The 11,589-nt window shown below is 39.7% G+C and overlaps 1 protein-coding gene and 1 long non-coding RNA gene across 2 annotated transcripts in view; one reads left to right on the top strand and one right to left on the bottom strand.

Moving 5' to 3' along the window:
* LOC140726610 (NALCN channel auxiliary factor 1-like) overlaps positions 1-11,589 on the bottom strand; it is a 174,000-nt gene that overhangs the window by 137,595 nt on the left and 24,816 nt on the right. The window lies entirely within an intron of this gene.
* LOC140726612 (uncharacterized) overlaps positions 147-11,589 on the top strand; it is a 36,866-nt gene continuing 25,423 nt past the window's right edge. The window contains exon 1 of the long non-coding RNA XR_012098680.1: positions 147-257. This is a non-coding gene — a long non-coding RNA (uncharacterized lncRNA). The remainder of the gene's footprint in view (positions 258-11,589) is intronic.

Here is an 11,589-nt window from a genome sequence, read left to right as displayed (position 1 = left end):
TCAGTCTTGAAAGTTTCAGTTGGCTCAGCAGACACATCTGGGAGGGGGTGGAGGGGCTAGTTTACAGATCTTTCATTGGGTGAAAAGGTTCTTACAGATTTGGGGCTATTTTTAGGTTACTTGGCACTGGATAATATATCTGTAGTGTACACATGCAATCGTGATGAGTGCGAAAGAGGATTGGTTAGAACTTATCTGAATCCAGTGGAGGAGCTGTGAGATTTGGACTGGGGTGTGGATATTATCTACATACATGGGTGAGTGTGTTACTACAGATTCAGGTTTGCCATTTCCTTTCATTAGAAGGCCACTTGAATATTCTACAAAAAGTCAAAGCATGTGACAACAATATGGCAATGCAGGTTTTGATAGTCAGGAGTTGGTATTAATCCTAAGAAAATATTCTTACCTGTTATACTACTCCCAGATATTATACTACTTCCGGTTATTAGAATTAGAGCAGGAAATTAGGAAGTCCTTATAGAAAAGTGAGATTAATAGATCATAGAACATCTAACAGTACAACACTGGAACAGAACCTTTGCTCGATGCTGTCTGTGCCAACCATCTTAATTTAATTCATGCTTGCAGATGGTCTATATCCTTCTATTCTCCGCCTATTCTTGTACCTGCCTACATGCATCTTAAAATTGCTGACATATATTTCCACCACTTCTAGAAGTGCATTTCAGGGATCTACCAGTCTCTGAGTAAACAAACTTGCCTCAGAAATCTTCTTTAAAATGTTTCCTTTTCACGTTCCCTAGCATTTGATATTTCCATCCTGGGAAAGTGACTCTGAATATGTACCCTATCTAAGATTCTCATAGTTATATATATTTCTTATCAGGTCACTCCTCGTCCTGTGATACTTCAGAGCAAACAGTCCAGGTTTGTCTAACCTCTCCTTATAGCTAATATTGTTCAATCCAAGCAACATCCTGGTAAACCTCTTCTGCACCCAATATACCAAACGTCTGACCAAAGTTTAATTCAGTTGCAGCAAAACTTGACAACTTTTATTCTCTGCATCTCACTTCAGGGTTGTAAAATGATTGACATTTCAGGGCAATCAACCAATGTAATATTTAGGAAGAATCTTAAATAGACTGTGAAATTAGGGCCTCTGGAATTATTTCTAATATTTAACCAGTTGTTTCATCCAAACACTTTCTTTTGCCTATCAGGACGACATGACCCCATTCATTTCTATCTGAAACCATAACTTCATTCTTCTGATGGTAAATTAATACAATTGTACTACATTGATACATCATGTTTAACTTTCCACACAATTATACCTGTGACTCCCATTTTAATGGTAGTAACAGGATCTACTAATTTGTGAGTGAGAACATAAGTCAGGAGGAAAATCCCATTAGTTAACTTGGGAATGAGCAAGTGGGTGTAATGTCTTCTTGAATACATTGAGATATGCAAATAAATCCAAAATATGTAATGTAGAATTGCAAAATCAGAATCAGGTTTAATAACCATCAGCAAACATTGTGAAATTTGTAACTTTGTGGCAGCAGTACAATGCAATACATGAAAAATATAGAAAAAACTGAATTACAATAAATATATATATATGTATATTAAGAAGTTAAGATAAGTAGTGCAAAAACAGAATTTTTTTAAAAGTACTGAGGGAGTATTCATGGGTTCAGTGTCCATTCAGAAATCAGATGACAGAGGGGAAGAAGCTGTTCCTGAGTGTGATTCAGGCTTCTGTACCTCCTTCCTGATGGTAACAGTGAGAAGGGGGCATGTCCTGGGTGATGGGGGTCCTAAATGATGGATATGGCCTTTTTGAGGCACTGTTCCTTGAAGATGTCTTGGATACTACGGAGGCTGGTACTCATGATGGAGCTGACTAATTTTCTAACTCTGCAGCTTACTTTGATCCCATGCAGTAACCCACCCCCCATACCAGATACAATATTTACATGTTGACTTTCTAAGCTCTTGGTGTAAAACCGAATATCTGTGAAGCTATTTGATTATTTGAAAATAACAGACACTAGATGATTCTGCTGTTCAACAGGATTGCAGCAAGCACACACAAAAATACACTATCAATAGCATATTTCTATGCTTAAAGCTACATTACAATGTTGGTGTATGTTTCCTGGATATGATCAGGGCTAAGATTAAGAGCATAGGACAAAAGGCATTCTGGTAAAGCCTACAGAAGTATTTCTATTCCCCAAGCATAACAAAGGTTATCACAGAATAATTATTGTCATCTCCCTTCATCTCTTTGGATCATGTATCCTACTGGCCTCCATCAAGATATGTCAGGGAAGTAGGAGTAACAGATGGGAAGTCTTATTTAAATGGTCCATTCACTCAGTTTTGAAAAGGCTTGAAGTTTAAATTTGGAGATGCTGCTTGTGCTTTTTTGCACAACATATCTATAAGAATGACTGAAAATTGCCAGTTAACGGTAAGGATTCACACTAAGTTAATAGCAAAGACAAGCTGATATGGATGCATCTTAATGAGTGATGGTCCAACTGCAGTCATCATTCTTCTGTGTGAAAACTGAGCAATGATGACTTTTGAAAGGGTCCATGAATTATTAATTTTGACAATTTGATAAATGCTTCAGACTCTTGCTGTCACAGTGAGCTATTTTTATATTACATATTTCTATTCATCATAGCATGAACTTATAAATGAAAAGTTATTCCAAAGTATTTGTCTGAAAAGTTTCCAAACACTAAATTCCCATTCCCTCAAGTGTTGAGATACTATACATATCCTGCCACAATGCCAGTTTCTACACTTAAAGAAGATTTTATCAGGACATAGATAATTGAATGTAAACAAGAGAAGGAACTTGGACTCATACAGCACTTTTCACAGCTTTCTGACTCTGCGAAAACCTCATTAATAAAGCATTGCTCATTGAGGAAACAGCAATGGAAAATGTAAGCAGTTTCAAATTCCTGGGTGTCAACATCTCTGAAGATCTATCCTGGGTCCAACATATTGAGGCAATCACAAAGAAGGCTTGACAGTGGCTATATTTCATTCGGGTCTTGAGGAGACTTCGTATGTCACCAAAGGGTCTCACAAATTTCTACAGATGTGCCTGGAGAGCAGTCTAACTGGTGGCATCCCACCTAGTATAGAGGGGCCACTGCACAGGAATGGAAAAAGCTGCAGCAAATAACAAACCCAGCCAGCTCCATCATGGGCACTAGCTTCCCCAACATCAAGGATATCTTAAAAGGTTGGTGCTTCAAAAAGGTGACATTCATCATTTAAGATCCCCATCACACAAGACTTGCCCCCTTCTCATTGTTGCCATCAAGGAGGAGGTGCAGGAGCCTGAAGACCCACTCTCAATGTTTCAGGAGCAGCTTCTTCCCCTCCACCATCAAATTTCTGAATTGGCAATGAACTCATGTACACTACCTTTTTTTTCTTTGTCTTTGTTCTGTTTTTGCAATACTATTTCATTTTATATATACATTGCAATTTTTAGGCTTTTTAATTGTGTATTATGATGTACTGTTGCCACAAAACAACACATTTCATGACATATGCCTGTGATATTAAACATGATACTGATTCTGAAGAATGGCAGCCTTTTGAAAATTAATTTAGAAGATTTGTGTATTATTGGTAAGGTCTACATTTATTATGTTTCCCTAATCGCTCTCTGGAAGTTGGAGGTGAGTTTCTTTCCGTTAGCAGTTTATACTCAACACTATCATCCCCTTAAAACTCATCACAAAGCTCCAAAACCTGGGCTTGGTACCTCCCTGTACGACTGGTACCTTAATTTCCTCCCTGACAGACCCTACTTAGTACAGAATAGCAACAACATCTCTTCCACACTCACCATGAGCACAAGTGCACTGGATGGCCACATGCTTTACTCAAATTATGCTTAACTACAGCTCCAATGTTGTATTGAAGTTTGTTGACAAAATCACTGTCATTATCCGAATCAAAAGTGGTGGCATATAGGAGGGAGATTGAATATCTGCTTGAGTAGTACCACAACAACATCTCACTCAACATCAGCAAAACCAAGCAGCTAATAATTGACTACAAGAGGAAGGAACTGGAGATCCATGAGCCAGTCCTTGTTTGGGAATGAAGGTGGAGAGGGTCAGTGGCTTTAAATTCCTTAACGTTTGTATCAAGGGATATCTCTTGGGTCCAGCACATAGTCTCATTGCAAAGAAGGCATGGCAGCACCTCAATTTTCTTACAAGTTTGCACCAAAAACTTTGCTTAACTTCTATGAATACATAGTGAACTGGTTGTATCACAGCATGGTGTGGGAACACCAGTAACCAGGAATGGAAAAGCCTACAGAAAGTGATGGATACAGCCCAGTTCATCATAGCTGAAGCCCTCCCCACTATTGAGTACATTTACATGGAGTGCCGCCAGAAGGAAGCAGCATCCATCATCAAAGATCTCCACCATCCAGGCCAAGTCCTCTTGCTACTACCATTGGATAGGAGGTAGAGGAGCTTTCGGTCCCACACCACCAGGTTCATGAGCAGTTATTACCATGAGCCTCCAGAGCTGGCATGGATAACTTCGTTCACCGCTACTCTGAACTGATTCTATGGTCTACAGACTTACTTTCAAGGTCCCTTTACAACTCATGTTCCCAGTATTTACTTGCACAGTTTGTCTTCTTTTGTGCATTGGTGATTGTCACTCTTTGTCCGTTTATCTATAGTTTCTTTTTGTAAAATTTTGTTTTATTTCTTCTAAGTGGTTGCAGGGAAATGGATCTCAAGGTAGTATATAGTAACATATGCATAATAATAAATTTATTTTGAACTTTGAATTTTGTTACAGTCCTGCAGAAACTCCACTTACAGCATTGGTGGGTAAGGAATTACTGTATATGGATCCAGCAACAATGAATGAATGGAAATGCAGGACTAGAAATGTGTTTTAACAATTGCAGACAAGTAGTAATAGGAACAAAAAAACTATTGATGTTGATAATGTAATATAAAAACTGAAAATGGTGAGATATTTAATAGGTCAGGCAGCATCTATGCAGAGAGTAACAGAGTCAATGTTGCAGGTCAATTGGTACCACTACTCTAAACATTCACTTACTCAGCCATTGTCAATGTGAAGCATTTGTAAAAGTATTCCAGCATTAAGCTCAGGCATCTTAGGTAGCTTAATATTTCAACAAATTAGAAGGACGAATGGAGGCATGGCAATGATACAAGCTGTGAGCTCCCCTAAACTATAACCTATCTTAGCTTGGAAATATAATCTTGTTATTAGTTTTGACCAATGTTACTGGGTCACCCTAATATTGCTATGAATATGAAATAGAAATCAAGAACCTGATGTACAAGGTTCACTCTGCTCTCCCCATTTCCCTCATCAGAGATCCCTACCACCCAGGTCATGCTCTCCTCTCATTGCTGGCAGCAGGTAGAAGTTACAAGAGCCTCAGGACTTGCACCACCAGGTTCAAGAACAACCTTCAGGCTCTTGAATCAAAGGGAATAACTACACTTACCTGCCCCATTATTGAAATTTTCCCACAACCAATGATCTCACTTTAAGGACTCTATGTTGTTATCTCATGTTCCTGTTATTTATTTATATTTTCATTTGCACAGTTTGTTGTCTTCTGCACTCTGGTTAATCTTTCATTGATCCTGTTATAATTACTATTCTATAGATTTGTTGATTATGCCCACAAGAAAATGAATCTCAGGGTTGTATATGGTGACAGATATGTACTTTGATAATAACATTGAACCTTGGTACATTTCAGGTTCTCTCTGTTACAACATTACATAGTACATGAACTGTTCACAACCAGGTTTTAAAGGAACATGCCACTGTCCAAGCAACATTCTGCCAATACAGCAGAGTGTTGCTAGTGAGTCAGTGGATTTGGGAGAATGAGTATGCCTAGAGCGAGCAGAGAAACTGAACACATCTCAGAAGAGCAGTGTCAACATGAGGACCAGAGAAACCATGGAAGACCACAGAAGCCAATAAACAGGTGCTGTTGGTGGAAGGTTGTCAGGGGATGCCTCTGTAAAGAATATACCTGTAGTTGATGACCGCACACACACGGAAAAGCCAGAAAAATCCAATGATTGTTCAGCCCACATCTGTGAGGTGAATGTAATCAAATCTAATCATTATGGGTTTATGAATGGTAAATCGTGTTTGACAAACTTATTTAAGGATGTAAGAGGTAATAGAGGGGAACCCATAGATATAAAATATTTAGATTTCCAAAAGGTATTTGACAAGTGCATGATGGACTTATTCAGTGTTGCACTGTAAACGGTGATTTGGATTGAATCCTTTTCAGGCTGGATGTACTGTAACCTGCAGAATATGCAGGGTTGAGTCTTGGCCCTCAATTGTTTACTATTGACATTAATGACCTGGAAGAAGAAATGAAATGCAAGGTTTCCAAGTTAACCAATGGTACAAAAATAGGTGGTGTTGAGGACATTGTTTTTCTGCATAGTTGGAGTGATTGGGTGAAAATCTGACAAATGACATTTAATGTGGAGAAGTGTGAGACCAATGAACTTCAGTAAGAAAAGTCAAAAGGCAGATTACTACCTTGAGCAGAGATTCCCACCCTTTTTAATGCAATGGACCCCCACCATAGGCCCTAGGTCTGGATACCCCCGGGAAAGAATGGAAGTGGTGAAGTACCAAGTGATCTAGATGCATAAATCACAACAGGTTAGCAGGCAGATTCAGCCAGCAGTTAAGAAGACAAATGGGAATTTAGCTGTTATTGCAAAGGGATTGGAGTTTAAAATTAGGGAGATTTTGTCACAGTTGTATAGGTATTGGTGAGTCCTCACCTGGAACACTATGCTGGTTTTTGTCACCTTGTTATCCAAAAGAGATTTACTATGCAAACAAGACTAGAGAGTTTGGATCTGTGTTCCTTGGAGTTTAGATAAATGAGGGGTTACCTTGTTTGAGCATACTAGGTCCTAAGTGTGCATTACTGTGATATTCTGGTGCTGCTGCAACTTATTTTCTGCGACTTATCTATTTAATACTGTTTTTCTATTACTGTCTTGTTTTTATCTACCTCTTTGTTTGATTGCCTGAGAGGAAGCCAAACAGTTTCATTGTACCTATGTATAATGACAATAAAGGTCATTCAATTCAATTCAAAAGTGTACTTGACATGGCAGATGCAGTGATGTTCTCATCAGTTGGAGAGTCACAGACAACAGGATATAGTTACAAAATGTGGGCTGGTCATTTAAAACCTGTTTTATCAGAGGACAGTGAATCTGTGGAATACTCTGCCCTTGAGGATGATGGGGGTTACACCATGAGATATTTTTAAGGTGAAGATAGAGAAAAGAAAGATTGAGGAATTGAAGGTTGATAGCAGCATAGATCAACCATAATCATATTACATTGTGGGGCTGGATTGAGGAGCTGGGTAACCTAATCCTGCTCCTTTTTTTCCTGAGTTTTTAATGAGGAAAAATCTCCTCTCCTGGAGTATGGAGAGTGAGTGTCTTTCCCCAGCGTGGCAGTGGAAAACACACTGTCCGCACACATCCCCACTTTTCACCCTGACATGGAGAGAGTTTAGTGATGAAGCAGCTGTCAGTTGAATAGGGATACATTATTGAGAAACTCCACTAAAAATGGTTGAGATGATTTATTCCAACAGTTATAACCAGCTTCATTTCTGACAATAAAGACGTTTGCTGGAAAAGGGTTCTCTGATTTTGATTGCACTTGCATCTTCTATTTCAATCATGGAACCATTTGTGCTACCTCTCAAAATTCTGGCATAACTTGAATGTCTTTGTTAATGGCTCAAAGTGAAGACAATGGGTAACAGTGTCAGAATGAAGGATCCAAACTTTTATTGGATCCAATCCCAGCAACAAATGGTTATCATCTTATTAAAGTCTCCTATGTTTTGTGAAGTAATCCATTTCTCCCTTTGAATGTGTGGCTAAAGAAAACATTTCATTTTTATCCATTTCTTTCGAAACTCATCCAACTTTAATGAGATTCAAAGAGAAAGATAAGAATGACAACAGATGCAAATTATCTTCTTTTGGAATAATGTCAGGAAATGAAGGAAATATATTTTTACTTATTCTTTTGAGATCATGGAATATCATTGGCATAGAAAATAGTAGATGCCTTTATTCCTTCTACCAAAATGCATGACAACACACCCCTCTATGCTATATTCCATCTGCCACTTGTTTGCCCATTCTCCCAATCTGTTCACATGCTTCTCAGACTCTGCTTCCTCAACACCACCTATCTTCATATTGACTGCAAACTTGGCCACACTCCATCAATTCTGTCATCCATACATAGAACATGAAAAGAAGTGGTCCTAATACTGAACCTTGTGTACCACTACCAGTCACCAGCAGCCAACCAGAATAGGCCCTCTTGATTCCGACTCCTTACCCCCTGTCAGTCAGCCAATCTTCTATCCATGCTTTCGCCGAACACCTCCGCTCTGTCCGCCAGAGAAAGCAGGATCTCCCAGCAGCCACACATTTTAATTCCACATCCCATTCCCATTCTGATATGTCTATCCATGGCCTCTTCTACTGTCAAGATGAAGCCACACTCAGGTTGGGGGAACAACACCTTATATACTGGCTGGGTAGCCTCCAACCTGATGGCATGAACATTGACTTCTCTAACTTCCATTAATGCCCCTCCTCCCCTTCTTACCCTGATATATTTATTTTTTCCTCCTCTTTTTTTCTGTCTCTCTCTGCCTATCACTCTGCCCATTCTCTATCTCCCTCTGGTGCTCCCCTCCCCCCTTTTTTCTCCCTAGGCCTCCCGTCCCATGATCCTTTCCCTTCTCCAGCTCTGTATCCCTTTCGCCAATCACCTTTCCAGCTCTCAGCTTCACCCCACCCCCTCCGGTCTTCTCCTATCATTTCGCATTTCCCCCTCCCCCTCCCACTTTCAAATCTCTTACTATCTTGCTTTTCAATTAGTCCTGATGAAGGGTCTCGGCCTGAAACATCGACAGCGCTTCTCCCTATAGATGCTGCCTGGCCTGCTGCATTCCACCAGCATTTTGTGTGTGTTGCTTGAATTTCCAGCATCTGCAGATTTCCTCGTGTTTTATCCATGCTCGTATCTTTCCTGTAATCCTACGGGCTCTTACCTTGTTAAGTAACCTCATGTGTGGCACCTTGTCAAAGGACTTCTATATGTCCAAGTAAGCAAGATCCTTCAGTTCTTCTTTATCTATCCTGCCTGTTATTTCCTCAAAAAATCCCAACATATTTGACAGGCATGGTATCTCCTTAAGGCAACAAACCCGACTTTTATCATGTGCCTCCAAGCATCCCAAAACTTCATCCTTAATAATGGACTCCAGCATCTTCCAAACCACTGAAATCAGGCTAACTGGGCTATTATTTCCTTTTTTCTGCCTCCCACCCTTCTTAAAGAGTGGAGTGACATTTGCAATTTTCCAGTCTTCTAGAGTCATTCCAGAATTGAGTGATTCTTGAAAGCTCATTACTAATTTCTCTTTCAGAACCCTGGGGTGTAGTCCACTTTGTCCACTTGACCTATCTGACTTCAGAGCTTTTAGTTTCCCAAGCACATTCTCCTTAATAATAGCAACAACACTCACTCCCACCCCAACACTCACATTTCTAGCATTCTGCTAGTGTCTTCCACAGTGAAGATTAATACAAAATACTTATTAAGTTAGTCTGCCATTTCTTTATCCCCCATTATTGCCTCTCCAGCATCATTTTCCAGTGATCTAATATCCACACTCAACGTTTCTTTTATTCCATATATATCTGAAAAGCTTTTGGTATCGTCTTTGATATTATTGGCTAGCTTACCTTCATATTTATTTTTTTCTCTCCTTATGGTTTTTTTAGTTGCCTTCTGCTAGTTTTTAATAGCTTCCCAATCCTCAAAATTCCTACTAATTTTTGCTATATTCCCTCTTTTTTCCATTTATGTTATCTTTGATTTCTCTTATCAGCCACAGTTGTTTTATCTCCCTTCAGAATACTTCTTCATCTTTGGGATGTACCTATCATGCGCCTTCCGAATTGCCCCCAGAAACACCATCTATTGCTATTCTGCCATCATCCATGCTAGTGTTCCCTTCCAATCAACTTTGGCCAGGTCCTTTCTGTAATTTCCTTTACTCCACTATAACACTGACACACCTGATTTTATCTTCTCCTTCTCAATCTGCAGGGTGAATTCTATCATGTTACGTTAACCTGCCTAATCAAATCTTTATTACACAACACCCAGTCCAGAATTTCCTTTCTCCTAATGCGCTCAACCACAAGCTGCAGTAAAAGGCATCTTGTAGGCAATCTACAAATTCTTTCTCTTAGAATCTAGTTCCGACCCAATTTTTCCAATCCATGTGAATATTGAAATTCCCCATGACTATTGTAACATTGCCCTTATTACGTGGCTTTTCTATTTCCCATTGAAATTTACTTCCCACATCCTGGCTACTGTTATAACTTCCATCAGGGTATTTTGACCCTTGCAGTTCCTTAAGTCTACCCACAAGGATCCAATGTCACTTCTTTCAAAGGATTTGATTTAATTTTTTACCAATTAAGCCACCCTATTCCCTCTGCCTACCTGCCTGTTCTTTAGATACAATGTGTATCTTTGGATGTAAGCCCCCAACTATGATCTTCTTTCAGCCATGACTCAATGACGCCCACACTGTCATACCTGCCAATCTCTAAATGTGCTACAAGATTATCTACCTTGTTCAATATACTGTGTTCATTCAAACATAACACCTTCAATTCTGTATTTATCACCCTTTTTGATTTTGCCTCCATGTTACATTTCAGCTCATTCCACTGACTGCAACTTTACCCTATCATCTGCCTCTCCTTCCTCACAATCTCATGACACACTGCATTGACTTGTACAGCAATTGCCCCATCCTCTGCCCTATCACCCTGGTTCCCATCTCCATGCCAACATAGTTTAAGCCCTCCCAAACAGCTCTAGTGAACCTACCTGCAAGGATATTCATCCCCCCTCAAATTCAGGTGTAACCTGTCCTTTTTGTACAGATCATACCTTCTCCAAAGGAGATCCCAATGATCCAGAAAGCAGAAATCCTGCTCCTTGCACCACTTCCTCAGCCACTTCTCCATCTATACTATCATCCTGTTCCTGCTCTGACTAGCACATGGTACTGGGAGTAATCCAGAGATCACTACCTTCGGGGTCCTGATCTTCAGCCTCTTCCTTAACTCCCTATACTCACTGCACATGACCTCGTCTTGCTTTCTACCTATGTCATTGGTGCCAATGTGCACCAATACTTCTGGCTGCTTACTCTCCCTCTTGAGAGTCTTCTGCAGCTGTGCTGAGGCATCCTCAACCTTAGCAGCTGGAAGGTAACACACCATTCTGCTTCTTCATTGCACCCACAGAATTGCTCTCTGTCCCCATAACTGTCAAGTCTCATATCACCATTGATAATATAATGCTAACATTTACACAAATAGATCTTGGTCTTTTACTATCTACCATTTCAAAATGTCCTTTGTTCTTTGGTGCAGATTAAAT

This window comes from Hemitrygon akajei, chromosome 4 (genome assembly GCF_048418815.1).
Source record: "Hemitrygon akajei chromosome 4, sHemAka1.3, whole genome shotgun sequence".
Classification (NCBI taxonomy): domain Eukaryota; kingdom Metazoa; phylum Chordata; class Chondrichthyes; order Myliobatiformes; family Dasyatidae; genus Hemitrygon; species Hemitrygon akajei.
This window is presented reverse-complemented; position numbering and strand designations above follow the sequence as displayed.